This window comes from Onychostoma macrolepis, chromosome 20 (assembly GCF_012432095.1).
Source record: "Onychostoma macrolepis isolate SWU-2019 chromosome 20, ASM1243209v1, whole genome shotgun sequence".
Taxonomy (NCBI): Eukaryota; Metazoa; Chordata; class Actinopteri; order Cypriniformes; family Cyprinidae; genus Onychostoma; species Onychostoma macrolepis.
The window spans coordinates 14989944-15003811 of NC_081174.1; the positions used below are offsets into that span (position 1 = coordinate 14989944).

At 38.9% G+C, this 13868-nt stretch overlaps 1 protein-coding gene across 1 annotated transcript in view; it reads left to right on the forward strand.

Annotated features, from left to right (window-relative positions):
- The window catches only part of fryl (furry homolog, like), a 106870-nt gene that overhangs the window by 5738 nt on the left and 87264 nt on the right, over positions 1-13868 (forward strand). The window contains exon 2 of the mRNA XM_058756075.1: positions 4952-5029. The gene's annotated coding sequence lies outside the window, so the exon portion shown is untranslated. The remainder of the gene's footprint in view (positions 1-4951; positions 5030-13868) is intronic.

The window sequence follows — 13868 nt, forward strand, 5'->3', positions numbered from 1 at the left end:
ACTGGCTGTAGTGCTGTTTTTTTTGGAAGAACAAGTATAAACCTTTAATAAAAATAGTTGTAGTAATAATAATAAAAGTAATATATAAAAATGTGCCCATTTCCTGGATTCCCGAAGGAAATGCCTGTAGTTTAGCTGTCTGATTTCATGATGTCACACCTCTTTGTCAGTCTGTGTCTTAATCAACACTTCCTGATCTGTCACCTCTTTGGAAACAGATAGACCTGTTTTCATTTGTCAGACCTTGCTCTTCCCCATTCTTGTGCGTGTATGGACGGGAGTTCGACAGAGAGATTTCCCCTCTAGGCAGTGATCTGCTGTCCAGATCAGTCAGCGGGACTCTCTATTGCACCACACGCCGTCACCATTGGAATTTGCATGGCCCTATCTCATCTCAGACCCTTACAATTAACCACTCTGTTTTTGCTTCTTTACGTTTTGTATATGAATATAAAATATATTGATTAGTTTCATCGGTGTCCTGTCCCAAATTATGTACTTGCAGTCTTTCAATGGCTGCCATATGTGTGTCCACAAAGTTTTAGGTTTCAGTTTTAAGTTTGCTGCTTACAAGCCATTGTGGCTTTATGGCAGACTACTACCCAATGCATCACTGCGTCACCAAAGTGTGGTCTTGGAAGAGAACCACAATGGCTTAGAGTTGCATTTAGCACAAGGAAATGTAGGCTTCACAAACGTGTGTGTGTGTGTGTGTGTGTGTGTGTGTGTGTGTGTGTGTGTGTGTGTATATATATATATATATATATTACACATACACACACACACAGCCTATATATTGCGATTGAGTATACAGTGGGGCAAAAAAGTATTTAGTCAGCCACCAATTGTGCAAGTTCTCCCACTTAAAAAGATGAGAGAGGCTTGTAATTTTCATCATAGGTATACCTCAACTATGAGAGACAAAATGAGAAAAAAAAATCCAGAAAATCACATTGTAGGATTTTTAAAGAATTAATTGGTAAATTCCTCGGTAAAATAAGTATTTGGTCACCTACAAACAAGCAAGATTTCTGGCTCTCACAGACCTGTAACTTCTTCTTTAAGAGGCTCCTCTGTCCTCCACTCGTTACCTGTATTAATGGCATCTGTTTGAACTCGTTATCAGTATAAAAGACACCTGTCCACAACCTCAAACAGTCCAACTCCAAACTCCACCATGGCCAAGACCAAAGAGCTGTCAAGGACACCAGAAACAAAATTGTAGACCTGCACCAGGCTGGGAAGACTGAATCTGCAATAGGTAAGCAGCTTGGTGTGAAGAAATCAACTGTGGGAGCAATTATTAGAAAATGGAAGACATACAAGACCACTGATAATCTCCCTCGATCTGGGGCTCCATGCAAGATCTCACCCGTGGGGTCAAAATGATCACAAGAACTGTGAGCAAAAATCCCAGAACCACACGGGGACCTAGTGAATGACCTGCAGAGAGCTGGGACCAAAGTAACAAAGGCTACCATCAGTAACACACTGCGCCAGGGACTCAAATCCTGCAGTGCCAGGCGTGTCCCCTGCTTAAGCCAGTACATGTCCAGGCCCGTCTGAAGTTTGCTAGAGAGCATTTAGATGATCCAGAAGAAGATTGGGAGAATCAGATGAAACCAAAATAGAACTTTTTGGTAAAAACTCAGCGTGTCGTGTTTGGAGGAGAAAGAATGCTGAGTTGCATCCAAAGAACACCATACCTACTGTGAAGCATGGGGTGGAAACATCATGCTTTGGGGCTGTTTTCTGCAAAGGGACCAGGACGACTGATCCGTGTAAACGAAAGAATGAATGGGGCCATGTATCGTGAGATTTTGGTGAAAACCTCCTTCCATCAGCAAGGGCATTGAAGATGAAAGCGTGGCTGGGTCTTTCAGCATGACAATGATCCCAAACACACCACGAAGGAGTGGCTTCGTAAGAAGCATTTCAAGGTCCTGGAGTGGCCTAGCCAGCCTCCAGATCTCAACCCCATCGAAAATCTTTGGAGTCCGTGTTGCCCAGCGACAGCCCCAAAACATTACTGCTCTAGAGGAGATCTGCATGGAGGAATGGGCCAAAATACCAGCAACAGTGTGTGAAAACCTTGTGAAGACGTACAGAAAACGTTTGACCTCTGTCATTGCCAACAAAGGGTATATAACAAAGTATTGAGATGAAATTTTGTTATTGACCAAATACTTATTTACCACCATAATTTGCAAATAAATTATTTAAAAATCCTACAATGTGATTTTCTGGATTTTCTTTTCTCATTTTGTCTCTCATAGTTGAGGTATACCTATGATGAAAATTACAGGCCTCTCTCATCTTTTTAAGTGGGAGAACTTGCACAATTGGTGGCTGACTAAATACTTTTTTTGCCCCACTGTATGTCAGCCTAGTCTAGCATTCAAATCAATATTTTAAGTGCCCAAAGTAGTCAAAAAGTGTGGATGAGTACCCTTCTTTTTTTAGGTGTTCCTCCTCTGTTGTTCTGTGGTGTGTCTGTGTGTGTGTGTTCTTTTCTTCAATTTAACTTGACGCTGGACAGTCTGTCTTTCCTCTGTTACTGCTTGGCTTCAGGCTCTGGCCCTTGGCCTTGCCAAAGAAAACAAGCCCCTCCTTGTCCTGGGAAAGTAGCTCTTTGTGTCTGTGTGTTCCGTTGGGTTTGTTATCACTTGTAAAGACTGTCTCACCGACTTAAAAGAAAAGTGTAAATGTAAGTGAAAGACAGGAATACTTATGTGTGGGAATTTTGGGGTCTCAGACGTGAAGTGTTTTGTAAATGTGCATGTGTGTATTATTTATGTACAGGAGGTGTGAGAGAAATTGTTTTGAAGGTGAAGCTTGGTGAGTGTTTAGTTCTTTTTTTGTGGCTGTTCTGGTGTAACAGGAAGTTAGATGAACTATTCGTATCTCGCGTGTGGCCTAAGAAGAGGAAGATCGGTTGTGAATGTGTCTGTGTGTGTGTGTGTCTTGTCATTGTATTCAGCTGACAGTTGCTACTGCAAGCCACCTTCTCTGATCATCTGTTTTAGGAAGTGATCTAATATAAAAGAGTAATCAATAATTCTGATTAAACGTAGCTAAAAAGTTATGCCATTTTTGTAGTGATTCACAATTTATTAGTACCGTTTTATCATTTATGGGCCAGTATTAGTTGTGTGTTTTTTTTCTGTTTATGGGTATTGGCTGACACGGTTTATTTAATTTTACATTTTGATGAAAAAAAAAAACTGTAACTGCAATGTAGAGAAATTACATACAGGGCTTCTTGTAGTGCTTAGCACTTTCTTTCCAGCATTAAATGAGATCCTGGACCTGTTTGATGCATGATTCTGTAAGAACCGAAAGTAACACTTTAGTAAAGGGACCGATTCTCACTATTAACTAGTTGGTTATTAGCATGCCTGTTATTATTATAATGGCTGTTTATTAGTGCTTATAAAGCACATATTCTGCATGACCATATTCTACATCCCTAATCATACCCAGTACCTAAACTTAAACTTAAAGGGATAGCTCACCCAAAAATGAACATTTTGTTATTAATTACTCACCCTCATGTCGTTCCAAACCCGTAAGACCTTCTTTCATCTTCGGAACACAATTTAAGATATACAAGGCACAAAGCACGGCACATGTGTTCAACGTCATCACGCCGGATCTGGGTCAGCGCCGGTGCCGCCACGTGCCATAGAACTGTCGTGAACATGCATCCACAAGTGACGCAGTAGAGACGAAAATGTGGAATGAAGTTGTTATTTTTGTTTTCTTTGTGCAAAAAAAAGTATGCATGTAGCTTCATAACATTACAGTTGAACCACTGATGTCACATGGACTACTTTGTCGATCATCTTGGTGCTTTTCTGTGCCTCGATCGTGGTAGTACCCTTGCTGTCTATGGGAGGGTCAGAGAGCCCTCAGATTTCATCAAAAATATCTTAAATTGTGTTCCGAAGATGAAAGAAGGTCTTGTCTTTGGAACGACATGAGGTTGAGTAGTTAAAGACAGAATTTTCATTTTTGGGTGAAAAATCCCTTTAACAAACTAACTATTAATAAGCAGGAAATTATGAGTTTATTGAGGTAAAAGTCATAGTTAATGGTTAATGGCAATAATTGGACCTTAAATTAAAGTGTGACCGAACCGAATATACCTCACTGCCACTCCTCATCATCTCAATGCCACAAGTCCACCCATTGTGAGGGATGTAGTGGGAAAGCATATCTCATATGCTCCATATCTGCTCTACTACTCGATTACTGCGTAGATGTATATGTGCGAGTGTCTCTGTGTGGAGATTCTCCACGAGCTAGTTTCATTAATGCACAATGGGCTTTAAAAGACAGACAAGTTTTTCCTCTTGGGTTTGCTGTGTGGTCTGTGTTTGGCTCTTTAGATGTGCAGTGTAAATACGTGCATTTATCCGCCCCTGTGATTGAGCCGCAGTGTCATTGAGCGCCGCAGGAGCCCTGAGTAGTAATTATAGCTAATGAGACACAGGTAGTCTGCCTAACACTTAACACTCCTATAAATAAGTCTTTGGCAGCCTGTGTGGTTTTTGTTTTAGCTCTGGTGGACATTTCTGCACTTGTGTGTAGGGGACAGTGTGCAACTGAGTTTATATAACCACCGTTTTGACGACTGGATGAAGGGAGGGAGGGATGGCGGGAGGTAATCTGTAGCTTACCGCCTAGGAAGAGTCCTGCAATCCTGGCTCAGGTTCAGTCAGATTCCACCAGACCTGGTTTACACCCTCAAGCGTACATTTTACATTTTTGAGAAGAAAAGGCGTGGATGCGTAACTTCGATTTTCACATGTCTAGTATTTCTGTACTGTACTTGTCATGTAGTACATGTTCATGTTGACATTTGTTTCTGATCCCTTGATGCTGGTTGAATGATTTTCCTGCTCATTTGTTGCCTAATGAACCCATGCGACTTTTTTTGTTTCCTCAGATTGACGTGACCCGACCCTGCTGGCCTGTTGCTCAGTTTGACACAACCACCCGCCCCCCCAAGCTCTATGGCCCTCGGGTATGTCTGCCACACCTCTTCTTCTGCTTTTGTCTACTGACAGTATATTTTGTGTACTTGGCCTGCTATTAACCTTGTCTTTCACATGAAAGGGACAGTTCATGCAAAAATAAGAATTGTTCAATTTACTTTGTCGTTCCAAACCCATGAGATTTTTGGTTAATCTACAAAACACAAATTAAGATATTTTTTAATGAAACTAGAGAGGTTTCTGTTCCAGGTAACCAAAACTTAAATGATCCAAAAAGGTTATCAAGGTATCGTAAAACAAATCCATATGAATTGAGCTAAGCCTTGTGAAGAGATCAATCACATTATATAATGAACAAATTTAATTTAGGTCTTTATTACATCTAAACAGTAGAGATGCACCGATTGACCGGCCAGTGATTGGAATCGGCCAATTTTACCAGGGTTCCCACGGGTCCTTAAAAAGTCTTAAATTTACTTTATCAAATTTAAGGTCATAAAAAGTCTTAAATTGTACAAGAAAGTCTTAATTATGATTTCAGGAGGTCTTAAATTTGGGTACAGACTAGAATCGCCATACAGCTTAATGTGACAATTAAACTTCAAAAGGCTATAAATAAATATGAGTGCTGCACCTTTCGAAGTCCAGTGCTGCGCTGTTTGTGTTCTGCCGTTACCGCGGAAACAGTTCGAAAGCGCCTCCTGCTGGCAGAGAATGAATGTTCAATAAGACTGTTGTTTTTGTTTTGAGTAGGGCTGTAGTTTCAGAACCGGATTTCTAGGACCCTATAGTTTTTTGTTTTTGTTTGTTTGTTTTTTTTAATTATTTTATTTTATTTATTTATTTTTTGTATGTATGTATTATGTCAGGTCTTCCAGCCAGTTCTATCAAACCTTTACAATTAATCCAGAACACAGCAGCAAGATTACTTTTTAATGAGCCAAAAAAAAACATTCGCTTTTCTAATCTTTTTGTATTCTATCCCTTTTCTTTTTATTTATTATATAATAAAAAAAAATCCCTTGCTACGTGTACTGCGTTAGGCTAAATGAGACTTGTTATACCACTTGCATATCGTTGCTCTTTTGTTGATTTTGATTGCTTCCATTGTCCTCATTTGTAAGTCGCTTTGGATAAACGCACCTGCTAAATGATAGTGGCTCATACTATTTTATAACACTTGCTATTCAATTCTGTATATTATTATTTTTAAGGAATTATGTAGTTGTTTAATTGTATACACTTAATAAATGTCCTAATCTACTCCAAACCCTAAACATACACGTTGGTAACACTCTTGAAATATGTAACCTAATTTATTTAAATATATTCAATATATTCTGGTTTTAAATTCAGTTTTCTTGCAACCCTGTTTTCGCATGACCGGCCTGTATCGGTGACCAGCCGGTCAGTCTCGCGTCTTGCCGATTCCAAGCCGATCCTTTTATTGCCAGCGGCGCAGGCAATGACGTCACAGCCACACAACTCAGTTGCATGTAAACACATCGTTTGGCGTGAGAATGATTCTAATTTTAATTGCATTCAGTGTAAACGGTGACTGATAATTAATTTATGTCTTGCCAGATGAGGCTTGCACAGCCTGAATGAGTGTGAGAGAGCACACACAAAGTAACTCATGGAAATTTATAGATGCATACTGCGGTAAAAAAAAAAAATAAAAAAAAACACAAAAAATGATTTAGATAAGCAACTTTATACGGCCATGTTTCCCCGAATATTAATGTCAACACGATTGCACTGTGACACTATTTAATACAATAGTATTTCAATAAACAAGAAGTTAAAATTAAGTGACTTAGATTTTAGATTTTAAAATATTACTTTTTGCTCAATTTCGCTGATGAAAATAGTTCCAATCAAAGCCACAGCAAAACTTTTGTGTGTCTATGAGCAACAAAGCAATGTTTCGTTACTGAATTAATCCACGTGTTTGAACGAATCGAGTGAGTCAGTGATTCAGTGGGCCATTTATAAGGACAGTCACTTGCCTTGTTTCTGAATGAATTTGAATGAATCGGTTGAACGAATGAATAAATGACTCAATCATTAAAACAGACACTTGCCGCCACCTACTGGTGGTTTAGTCATACTTAAAAGTATCGTTGCATTTTTTTCAACGTTTATTTGTATGTTTAAAAAATATGTAAAACATGAATCTTATAAAATTTATTTATGCATTTGAAATTTTGCAGTGTAACTGCATTTATGGCACCTCAGCTTCATCAAACTGTCTGTGTAAATGCACCTAATGCCACTTCAGATGCAGCTTCTGTTTCCTCAGCAGTGGAAAGGTAGAGTTTGTTAATACTAATTTCATTTGAATGGTAATAACTCTACAGTTTCTTATTATGCTAACTGAATAAATTGAAACAAAGTAAGAATTTGATGTGAAAGATGACACATTTAATAAGGATAGGGGGAAAAAATGACCATTTATAAACACAGTGGGAAATTACATCTGTTTTGTAACATACAGCAACTCATTTTAAGTTAACTATTTCTTCCTCTTTCCAGTCACAGAGCACTTTATTTTGAGAGTTGTTTAAGTGAGAGAAAATCTGTAACTTAGTCTAGATTGGGGGAATTGTAATGTTTAATCATTTCTTTTCTGTAAATAATTTTTGTATAAAAATTAGCATATATTTTTGTTTGTATATGCTGTCAATTATAGTTCTTAGAAAGAAAATCGGAATCGGAAAAAATCGGTATCGGCAGGTCACACTTCCAAAAAATCGAAAATCAGAATCAGTCAAGAAAATTGCAATCGGTGCATCTCTACTAAACAGTGATCAACATCTATACATACACATATAGTAATCATGTAAGCTTGTGTGTGCATCATATGCTTTTTGTGAAGCATGTGAACCAAAATCTTATGGGTTTGGAGTGACATGATTGTAAATAAATGATAACATTTTTTTTTATTTTTGGGTGATCTATCCCTTTAATTCGAAAACTATAAATAATACTAGACCAGAATCCATATCAATATCTCACAACTCTTGCCAAAGTACATGATTCAACAGCAGCGTTTGAAACAGGATATGTGGATGGTTACATGCTGTGAGTTTTTGCGGACAGTGGCTTGAGCAGAATCATGTTGAGTAAAGTCAAAATTGCAAGATGACGGTTACATCATGCTGCTTTACGGATTGCTTAGTAAAAAACACAATCGTCAGAGTCTGTGCAGATGGTCTCGCTGTTGTGTTAAGAACAGGAAGAAAATTCCTTGGGGAAGTCTGAATAATCAAAGGACGGTAGCCACAGTGCAGTGGTTCTGCGGTCATCATTAGTCAGATGTGAGTCACCACCTCACAGGCTTAAGCACTGATGGTCATAGCCTGGAGGTTGAGATTTAGGTTCCTCGACATAGAGGTCTGCAGGTTTAACCCCAGGTAGCGATGACCCATGAACTGGAGTTAATGAGATTCCTCTCCAATATTAACCATTGAGACCTTAGTGCCAGGGGACTGTTATTGCAGTCGGGGGAATGTAGTTAATAAATGACAAAATGTCGAGTAACTAGTCTAAAGGCCTGTTCATATCAAGATGATTATTTGGTGCAAAAATTTGGTTGATCAAAAATTTGAATGAACTGCTGTTAATGCAATTGCTTAGGCTGACTTGAATATTTGCATAAAACTATGACTTAGAGGTGTTCATGAACAGACTGTTTTGCTATATAACAGTAGGGATGGGCGATATGGCCTAAAAATTTATCACGATAATTTCGGTATTTATTGCGATGACGATAATATATATATTATATTATAGTGTGTATATATATATATATATATATATATATATATATATATACATATATACACACTAACTGGGGAAAATCCGTCCCATTCCACTCCCGGAAGAATTACTCCCAGTCCCTCCCACTCACGTTTTTTTCTTTTTATTAATTTATTTTGGCGAAATCTGTCAGTTACAGTAAAAATATAGTACAGATCACAGCGTGCCCACCTTAGTTGAATAAAACCCAAAATGTAGTTTTTGTTATTATATTGAACTGAAAGCCAGTTTATGCAAAGTGTAGGCTACGTTGCACACATTAAATTTTATGTAAATCATCCATGCTAACACACACGTTTTCTATTTGAATTTTGTTTTTTCATTTGAAAGTAGACATTTCACTCTCTATAGATATATTTTTCAAAGACGGAAGTTTCTCGCTCAGAGACCTAAAGAGCACCCTGTTTGCTTTAAAGCGCAACGTTTCGTTGTTATTCTGAGTGTATACAAATAAACGTAGAGTCTTTACAGATTCGAAAGATGTATTAGGCTACTTTTATCTGTATGACCAAAAATTACGGATATTTTAAGAGCAAGTGAGCGCACCGGCGCCTGTCCTGCAGCGAGCGCGCTATTCAGCTTCCACTCTCCACACACTTCAATAGCGCACATTTCTCTATATTAACATCATATTGAGCGGCCATGTAAAGTTGCTACTACATACATCTTTCAGATGAAAAGCCATATTTGAGGTCGATGAATGATAGTGTGTATTATCACACAGACCAGCCGTTAACGATCTGTCCGTCACGGACTGCGTCATTCACTTAACCAGCCACACCCAAGCAAACAGGAGGAGAGCGAGACAGGGCAACTAGTTCCGAATTAAAATATACAGTTTATAGTTTATTTAAATAAAAGGTATATTTGTGTATAAAGTTGGGTATCATTACTATTCCCGGTCCCGCCCACTCCCGATGACATTTTTTCCTGTACCGTCCCAATCACGTGATTCGTAGCGATTTTGTTTCCCATCCTGCGGGATTCCCGTGACCCGTGGGATTCCCGAAAAAATGTCAGCCTCTACTCCGCATCTGATTTTCTATAACCAAACCAGTTCCAAATTGTGGAGGTAGCTCCTTGCTTAACAACAAGCTCCTCCTCAGCCTCACGTCCGCCTTCCGCCATGCTTGTTTTCACTCCGCACGTGAACAGTGAATCGGTCGCGCACAAAACTACGTCATCAACTAGACTTATCGTTATTATCGCGAGGAGACACATTTTTATCGTGAGGATAATTTTCAACGGTATATCGCAAACGATAAGATATCGCCCATCCCTATATAACAGTGAATAGGAAGAATCCAGAACCAGCTCACTTGTCTCTGTACCTTTGTATATGGTTTGATAACATACCATAGATAATGCAAAAATCTAAACAGCTGTTTAAAAAAGTGTAAATACTGTTTGGATGTTCAAGCAGGTGTCAGAAACAGAAAGTTGCACAGCACTTTGTGTACCAGTGTAAATGGAATGTTTTGGGTTTTCGCTAAGCACCACCTTCTGTAAGAGGGTAAATTTGGAATTTATTTATTTTTTTTTTGTCTGCCGATCGGTCTGACCAGACAAATCGCATGAGTAAATTGGACTGAATACTTGTGCCACACATCTGTATTGGTGTGAAATGTTTTATGTTAAAATGTAAATATGTTATTGCTGTGTGTGAACAAAAAAAAAATTGCAAAAATATTTATTGATTTCCAGCAGGTTCCATTGGTTGGCCAAACAGTCTTGCCCCAAACTCATGTCTTTGCTTGAGTCATTGTTGATTTGTTGTGATACTCGAGGTGAATTGAAAATAGTTTACTAATGTCACTATTTCTATTAATTAGTAGCATGAATGTTATGAATATGCCACATGTGCTAAGGGCCAGTTTTACTTACAGCTTGCGCCAGCGCAAACCGTCTTTTGGCGTTAAAATTGTACTGTCAGGTTTTACTAAAGACGCGCAGTGACAAATTAGCGCTGAAAAGGTGTGGAGACTAGGGCTGCACGATATTGGAAAAAAACTCACATTGCGATATTTTGTATTTCTGCGATATATATTGCGATATGAAAAAAAAAAAAAAACTCCAGATGACTTAAAGCTCTATTTGGAAAAAAAATATTGTAGATGAGTAAATCAGCATAGAAAAATGAACAAATTACAAACATAGATAAATATAACAGAACAAAGATATAAAATAAATAAACAGTGCTTTATATTTTTTCCAGTAAGTCTAACAGTATTCGGGTATACTGGTTGAATAATCAAATGTAAAATAACACTGTATAAATTAAATCTAATAAACCTGTTAAAGCTACAAAAGTGATTTTTCTCTGTGTTTTGCTGTTTGATTAACATTCATGACACTGAAAGCCTTAGGAACATTAAACTGCTGTGAGCCTATACTATCCATTTTCTTTATAAATTTTTTACCTTCACCTAAGCCATAAGCAACTGTGTTTACAAGGATACTTGCAGAGACATGCATTTTGACAGTTTCGCGTATGTGTCATTTCAGGCACAAATAGACACGGAACTGAATGGAATTCAGTGTTCACATATATCTGAGTGACTCTCACCGTGTCTACAAAGGCGCTGACAAAATACAATAGAACCCATTATAATCAGTGATGCCGTCTACACTGGATGCGGCGCGACACGGCAAATCCTTGCGAGTAAATCCCTCATTCTTTTATGACGTACTGACACAAAGTTCAAAGGATTTGCAACGGTCGCCGCGTCCAGTGAAGACAGTGCGTCGCGGGTGGCGTGATGCGATAGCTGTCGCGAAAACGATCAGTATAAATATAACGGTCAGTATACTAAAAATCGCACATCCTGCGATGTGACTATCACGGATGTGCATATCGCGATATCGATGCTGAAACGATATATCGTGCAGCCCTAGTGGAGACAGTTATTTTTGTGCCTGACCTTATAGAATATGCATTTTTAGGAGTTTCCCTTTCAGACGCAAAAGTTGTGGGAGGAGAGTATTCAAATGAATCACGTTTGAAACACGTTTTACTAACGTTTGCGCTCGTCAAATTACTGGCATTATTTAACACCCCAAAAAAAGCATGTCTTAAACTATTTTACGCTTGAAATGGCTGTAGTTATTGTTGCTCGGAGGAGGGACAGCAGAGAGCATGTGGTAGAAGGCAAAGGATTTTTTACATGCGTATTGATTTATTTTGAATGCCAGAAGAACACATTATCCGAACATATATCATTTGCCAAGCCATGTTATTTTTAATTTGCTTCAGGAAATACAAGACAACTTGGAATACCAGGTCTACCAAAAATTCTAGCAAACCTTCATTTTTGGCCTCCGGTTCTTTTCAACATACTGTGGCTTCTTTATTCTTTATTTGCGACTACACTAATTTGTGCTGCGCTTGGTATATTGCGTTGGTCGATATGTAAATTAGATGTTGCGTCTGCATTCTTTAATTTGCGCATTGTTAGTAAATCACCTGTAGAAATTTCCCCTCCCATCGGCGCTGTTTTGGAATTGCCCTGTTTAGTAAAACATTGCCCTAAATATTTACTCTCTTTGGGGTAATCAACCTACAGTTGATTTATTTACAGTTATCTTTGCATATTGAGTCTTTGCATTCCAGATCAGTACAATTAAAATCAGTTTGTTGCAAGCATAATTGTAGCTGGATGCCCCTGACAGATCTACAGGAACTAGAGAGAGTTCTCATCACTGTCGAAACTGTGTGGGATGTTTCTTCAACAGATTAGCCCTGAGTCAGCCAGTGAGGTGAATGAGGTGAGTTTGTTTAGCGTTGAATAAAGACCCTGTGAGGAACAAGCTGTGTGTGAGAACGGCGAGTAACAGCTTCCTGTCAGTTGGTTGTTCATCTGTTGAACTTGTGAAAGCTATGTTAGACTAATAATTGACAGTTGTCCAGCATGTGGTTCAAAGATGTTTGTTTTGTATTTTGATGTATGTGTGTAATATTCGTTTCCTCGCTTGAGTAGTTCAGCTAATCTGCCATAAATCACTTTCAGGTTAAGGGGATGTACCGGTCTAACAAGTTCGATCCTTGACCTCTTATATGCGTTTCTCACATTCTCGCCTGATGACGGCTCGGGCCCCTTAGTAAAACAAACCATGTCAATCAACCCCAATACCAGACCATGAACACAGCAGCAGGTGAACAAGAAGAAACGGAGGGGGTGTAAATAAAACACAAACGGAAAGGTTCGTTAGATAACATTTTGTGGCCGCTGAAAACAGCATCCTGTGCAAGACAGGAAACATATGAATCAGGAACAATCTGCAACGACACCATTTCGTGCAAAAGCTTGTTTCCTAAGAAAAGAGATGGCGAGCAGAGATGTGTGTTCATACAATAGCAGGACTTGATGTGGTGCCTCGCTGGTGTAGATCGTAGATCACTGCATCATTCATATCGTTATGCTGCTTGAAAACTGATCCTGAACCAATCAGTGTTTAGAGAGATTCTCAGTGTCAACACTCTGCGACGTTAAAACGCTGATTCAGGAGCAGTTTCGTCTTCAGTTTACTGTGCAAGCTGGTTTTCCTGTTTTGCCCATGTGGGTCTTTGTGTTTCTGTACCAGAGCCGTGTTGAGCATTGTTCCTGCTGCTTCCCCTCTGACATTCCTGCGCTGATTTGAATCTGGGGGCCTACATCTCTCTCTCTATTGTTCCCCCCTCCATCATGCTCAGCTGGACTGCAGCCGCCCTTGGGGGCCAGTACATGCACATGGGTGCACTGAGACGCTGACATGAGCCACCAGTGGACTTAACTTTGGACACCGTTGTCTTATTTAAAGGGATTCTCCACTCAAAAATTTAAATTCTCTCATCATTTTCCCACCCTCATGCCATCCCAGATCTATATGACTTTCTTCTGTGGAACACAAATGGTTATTTTTAGAAAAATAATCCAACTATGGTGGGTGATGCTTTAAAAACCATGCAAAACGATGAATTAGCAGATGAATGAATGTCTGAAGCGAAACTGTAGGTGTATGTGCGAGGAAAAATCTGAATATCTGTCAGCACGTTATGAATATCGGCGA